Source organism: Zootoca vivipara, chromosome 17 (genome assembly GCF_963506605.1).
Source record: "Zootoca vivipara chromosome 17, rZooViv1.1, whole genome shotgun sequence".
Lineage (NCBI taxonomy): Eukaryota > Metazoa > Chordata > Lepidosauria > Squamata > Lacertidae > Zootoca > Zootoca vivipara.
The window spans coordinates 25,483,115-25,489,214 of record NC_083292.1 but is presented as its reverse complement, the minus strand read 5'-3'; the positions used below and the strand labels follow the sequence as shown (position 1 = coordinate 25,489,214).

General features: G+C 51.7%; 1 protein-coding gene across 7 annotated transcripts in view; it reads right to left on the bottom strand.

Moving 5' to 3' along the window:
• Positions 1–6,100, bottom strand: part of PC (pyruvate carboxylase) — a 275,210-nt gene that overhangs the window by 52,400 nt on the left and 216,710 nt on the right. The gene's annotated exons all lie outside the window — the stretch shown is intronic.

Below are 6,100 nucleotides of genomic sequence, written 5' to 3'. Positions count from 1 at the left end.
TAGGAAAGTGAATATTATGGGCAGGTTTGTGTACAATCTGTTCTAAAAAAAACCCCAGGGTGGGTGCAGGTGAAGAAGGGGAAATCAAAATGCCACACCAAGTTAAACCAAAACTTTGTACCAAGGAAAGCTGGAATTCTGCAATGTGTATAAATGGGAAACATTTGCATAGATCTGATTATTATTATTATTATTATTATTATTGCTATTGCTATTTTGCCCAGTTTCTGATGGCTGCATGATTTTGTGGGGGAGGGATGGTGCCAGATTTCCTCAAGGAGCTTTGATATTTGTAGACATAAGGCCTTCAAAACACACTTTAAAAAAGAAAGCAAGTGTAGCAAACAATAATTTGTGTGCAGAAAAAGCACCAAATTAGAATCTGTATGTTTGAAATGGTGAGCTCCGTAAAGTACTGATGGGAGAATCCTAAGTTACATAACCCTACACAATTCACATTTCCCTTAAGATGCAGAGTTATTGATTTAAGTGCATCTGTTTATGGAGTGTTAGGGAGTCCTAACATTTCAGGCAATGGGGAAAGGAATGGGGCCCATGAGCTTCTCCTTGTACCCCATATCCTTCCAACGGCTCCTGAAGCAATGGAGGGCCCAACCGCTGGGTCTGTCTAGCGTAGTGCTGTCTACACTATCTGGCAGCAGCTCTCCAGGGTGTCAGGCAGGAGGAGGGTGGGCATTCACAGCCCTACCCAGAGATGCTCGGATGGTTGCAGAATGTGGGAGAAAGCCGGCTGCAAGAGTTGCTTGCTTGTTTGACCATGTCAGGTTGCCAAAAGAGAACCCCAACAACAACCCTGAAAGAGAGACCGGAATTCTGCAGCAGCCGCATGATGCCTGAGACCTCGGCTACCCTTTTCCCTGCTCCAGCGGTTTCCTAGCACTGCTGAAAGACTGCAGCCGCAGCCGCAACAGCAGCATCTGGCTCCCTTGACATGCCAACTCACTGGCTTTGTTTCCCTGCAGGGCCAGTTCAGTCTTTGAACGAGGAGGGAAAACTCTAGAGCTGGGGGTGGTTTCCTTGGAAGGGACTCGGGTCGCTCAGTGTGGCTGTGATATAGCCCTGCAAGGGTGTTTCAGAGCAAAACTGGTTTAGGCACACAGGGCTGGGACTGCTGGTTTTCTCATTTGGGGTGCTGGGAAGAGGAAGGGGAGGAAAGATCTAATTTCCCGATAGCATCATCTGGAAAAACAGCCAGAAAGGAGATTGGTTTTGAGATAGCTTTTTAGGTTCAGTAATCACTGGACTGGGGAAAGTGGTGGTGAGGAGGGTGCGTGTGAAAAGTGCCAACAGTCTGCACCCCGTGGCTGCAAGCTAGTTCACTGGAGGGAAGGCCTGTCCAACCTCTGACAGCACAGGTGGAGATGGGGCTGCAGATAAGGCAGGAACCAGCCCCTTTGATATGTTAATACATAAGTATATATGATGAGCCTGTTGGGTCAGGCCAATGACCCATCTAGTCCAGCATCCTGTTCTCTCAGTTGCGAACCAGATGCTGATGGGAAACGGGCAAGCAGAACTGGAACACAAGAGCACTCTCCCCCCCTCCTGTGGTTTGCCTCCACTAGTAACCAGAAGCATTGCTGCCTGCATCTGTGGAGGAAGAACAGCCTCATAGCTAGTAGCCATCAATAGCCCTCTCCTCCATGAATCTGAAGGCTGACAACCTTGGGGGGGGGGGGCAAGACAAGGCAGGAGAAAAGGCAGCAACTGCCCCATTTATATGTAAACACTTCAAGCTTACTGTTCAACGATCCACAGAATTTACTTTGTCACAATGCAATGTGAATTTTATTCTTTAATGTCATGATGTCGTATCCTGTGCCACCAGGGTATATTGTGCTGAAGTGTTTCAAAAGAAAAAGGAAGAAAGGAGGACGGGGCTGGTCTTTGCTCCCATTTGAAGACAACCTGAAGGATGGCAAGGAAGGGCCGTGAACGATTTTTGCTTTACACCAGTCTCCATCAACCTGGCGCCCTCTAGATCAGGCATCCCCAAACTGTGGCCCTCCAGATGTTTTGGCCTACAACTCCCATGATCCCTAGCTAACAGGACCAGTGGTCAGGGATGATGGGAATTGCAGTCCAAAACATCTGGAGGGCTGAAGTTTGGGGATGCCTGCTCTAGATGTTCTGGACTACAACTCCCACCAGGCCCAGGCAGCACAGTGGTTCTGGAGTGCAGCTCCGACAAGTATGGCTGTGCTGGCAGGTGCTGATGGATGTTGTAGTTTAAAACTTCTGGTTGGTCAAAGGCTATCTAAGCTTCATTAGAGCGGGAGATAAAGGGTTAAGGGGCTAGGCCTCAACGATGTAAGGGGGAGGGAGGGGAAGAGGTTATTTCTAAGTCCTTCTTGCTTCCCTACAGGTACAACTGCCCCTGCCCACCCCAGCTGGAGATACAGAGTCGGAGCAGGCTGCACCTTTGGAATTTCTGCCTGAAGGTATGGATGCTAACGACACAGGAGAAAAGTCTTTTTGACTGCTGTTGGCCAAGAGTCCAGCGCAAGCGTTCCTGGCCTGCCTATTTCCACTGCAAAGCACCAGCTCCCCCCAGCAGCTCTCCATCAGACGCACGGTCTGGGGATCCCCGCAGGCGCCTGGGGAAAGAGAGAGCGGGGCTGCCCCAGAAGGCCGCTGCAGGCAGAGCAGCCTGAGAAGTCCTTAACGTGTGTGGCAGAAGATTGATTCTGATCCCACATGACAAGGCGCAACCCTCCTTTCTCCGCTCAGCTAGTTACAGTACTAGCCTTCCAGGCTCTCTCACAGAGCTGAACATGCAAATTCAGAGAGGGGCTGAGCACCAAGGAAAACAGAGCATGGTGTGTGTGTGTGTGTGTGTGTGTGTGGATACCCTACTCCCAGGCCCAAAGGCAGGATTGTGCATCTCTCCCACAGCCACCGGCCCAAATGGAGAGCATGAGCGTGTCTGGGGAACACCATGTCTCTTAGGTACGAAAATGCCAAAGCTTTTAAAATGGAATCAACCAGATCGTGGTGTAGTGGTTAAGAGTGTTGGAAGAGGACCTGGGTGGCCAGGGTTCAAATCCCCCCACTTGGCTATGAAGCTCACCTCTCTCAGCCTAAGCTACCCCACAGGGCTGTTGTGGGGATTAAATGAGATGGAGAGCCATGTACACCTCCACAGAATCAGCAGCTTGGAAGGAAAATGGTGGGATGATGATGATGAAGATGATGAAGATAGATTAATGTTGGGCAGACCTATGCGCGGAAGTGGCACAAACTGGGTAAATGTGTCCCACCTCAGCCCTTGCTGTCAGGATCCTCCTGCCACATGGTGCTCCGAACTGTAGATTCTTGTACATGTACAAAGAGCACCCCCCCCACTTAGGCTGCTGCCTTGGCTGGGAAGAGGGGCGTGGGGTGCGCAATGGCAAAAGGCTGGATCCTATTGGCCAGCCTGCAATTCCTAGGATCCACCCCCCCTCCCCCGCACTTGCATCCCTCTGGCTTGCTCCTCCACAGCTTGGCAATCTATTTTAAGCATCATGTGCGGGTAAAAGGCAAGGCTGTCCTTGAATAATTAATACAAGCAATAGATCTTGTCCTCGTGCCCAATAAAATCCCAATTAGCCTCACCCCGCCTCTAAAACGCAACGAGCTCTCTGCCTACCAGGCAGGCGATACAATCATAACGGGAGGCGATTAGGACCAGTTTCCCCTCCTGCTCCCTTCGCCCTGAGGAGCAAGGGATGGGCAGAAAGGCCCAGCCCTAATTTGTAAAATACACAGAAGCACGTTGTCACATTTATATTCCACTCAAGGTGACACAGTTCTCCCCCCTTCCCCCTTTTATCCTCACACCAACCCTGTGAGGTAGGTTAGGCTGAGAGACAGTGACTGGCCTGAGGTCACCCAGTGAGCTTCATGGCTGAGTAGAGATTCGAACCCTGGTCTCCCAGGTCCTAGTCCAACTCTCAAACAACTACACCACCCTGGCCAACCATGCGCTTGTGGGAAAGCTGTAAGCAGGACCCCGAGCACCAGAGCTCGCTCTCCTCCTGCAGTTTCTAGCAACTGGCATTCTGAAGCATTTCTCCCTCCAGCTGTGGAGATGGTTGGCAAGGCTATTAAGGTCAGGCAAAGGTGCTGGAGCCAAGAAGGAACGAAGAGAGCGAATGGTACAAAGACGGCATTGCAAACTTTGGGGTCCATCACAGTGACGTTTGTCAGGGAGCCTGGGGTCCACTGCAGCTTTCTGTTGAGCAAGGCTGTCAGTCTGGGGGCCGAGGCGAGGCCCCGTTTGCACATGCAAATTTATATGCATATATTAAGAGCCTGCCAAGCCAAGCCAAAATGAAATAAAATCATTTTTTAAAAAAATCAGGGCAGGGTTATGTGGCTCTCATTGCAACAGACCAGGGGTTCAACCCCTCTCCAGCCCACTCAACAACTCTGCTCTTGAGTGAGGTTTGGCACCACATGGGTGTGCAAAGTAGCCCCAACCAGGCAGGTTGTCAGGGCTGGTTCAGCAGCAGGTCAACACAGAGACTCAGAGATGAGCAGTGAGGTTCATTCTTTATCCAAGGAAGCAGAATACACACAATGGCAAGACTGGCCCCGGTAAAGCAGCTGCCAGAATTGACGATCTGGGCCTCCCAACTCCCCCCTACATCTCTTCCTCATTCGGCTGTTTTCCCTGCAGTCCTAAATTCCGTTGGGGAAGGGTCCCCTGTGCTCTCTGAGCTTGTTGCTCTGCTACATGCAAAACTCTCTGAGCCCTTGGAGACAAGGAGGGAGGGGAGCTGAATACAGTAGGATCGATCGGCAGGCTCCTGTGAATCTGTTGCAGTCTCAGCCCCCACCCCATCCTCAGCTGCCTGTCCTGTAACCGCAGTGCTTTCTGCCGCCTCTTCTCTCTCACTCAAGCCTGTTGCTTGAACCATTCTGCCTCCCCTCCATCCTCTGACATGTATTCTGTGTCCCACCACCACTCCCCTGGCTCTGAGCTTTCCTCTTCTGAGGCTTCCCTAGGGGGTTCTCCGGCCGGAGCCTCCCACCACTCCTCATCATCCAGCCTAGACCGGGGTAGCCAACAAGGCACCCTTTAGATCAGGCATCCCCAAACTGCGGCCCTCCAGATGTTTTGGCCTACAACTCCCACGATCCCTAGCTAACAGGACCAGTGGTCGGGGAAGATGGGAATTGTAGTCCAAAAACATCTGGAGGCTGAAGTTTGGAGGTGCCTGCTTTAGATATTGCTGGACCCCCATTCATCATGATCATCACCATCCCTGGCTAGAGCTAGTGGGAGATGGGAGCCCAACAGTGGTGTGGTGGTTAGAGTGTCAGATGAAGATCTGGGAGGCCTGACCGAGTCTTCACTCGGCCACAAAGCTCACTTGGTGCTTCAGGCCAGTCATTGCCTCTCAGCCTAACCTACATGGTCGTTGTAGGGCCTAAATGGAGAGCTGGGGAGAACCTTGTATGTCACCTTGAATTCCTTGGGGCAGAGGAAGGTGGGATATAAATGCAATAAATAATAATAAACAAACAGCTCCTGGAGGTCACCATGTCGGCAACCACTGCCTTATGGAGGAGGGAAGAATTCAGTTCCATATCCCCATTTAGAGGAAGCTGCCTTCCCTCTAGCCAGTGTTGCCTCTAGGGTTTCAGGCAGGAGACATACCTGGGGTTGAACTCGTGACCTCCTGCACGCAAAGCCAATGTTCGACCGCTGAGCAGAAGCTTGTCCCCAAGGGCTTCTGCTGCCCCTACAGACGAACACTGACCACACATGGAGACCTGCAGTGCCCTTCCCTGCCAGGCAGGGGTCAGGTTGTGGCAACGACAAAACAGCTCTTCTCAGTGCCCCACCCAGCCAGATGCTTCCCAATGAAAACATGCGGCCCTCCCGCTAACTTTAAGGGGAAGGTGTCTCTCTCTGCCCTCCCAGCTGTGCACTCTCTGACAGAGATGTGTCCTGACAGCTCTCAGACATGTGGTCTGGGAGGTGGTGGTGTCCTTCCAGTTCTGCCCCATGGTGACCGCAGGACATTTGCTTCCACTGCAGCCCCACCACCGTAAAGTGGGGAGGAGGAGGAGGAAAGTTGGGGCTTGG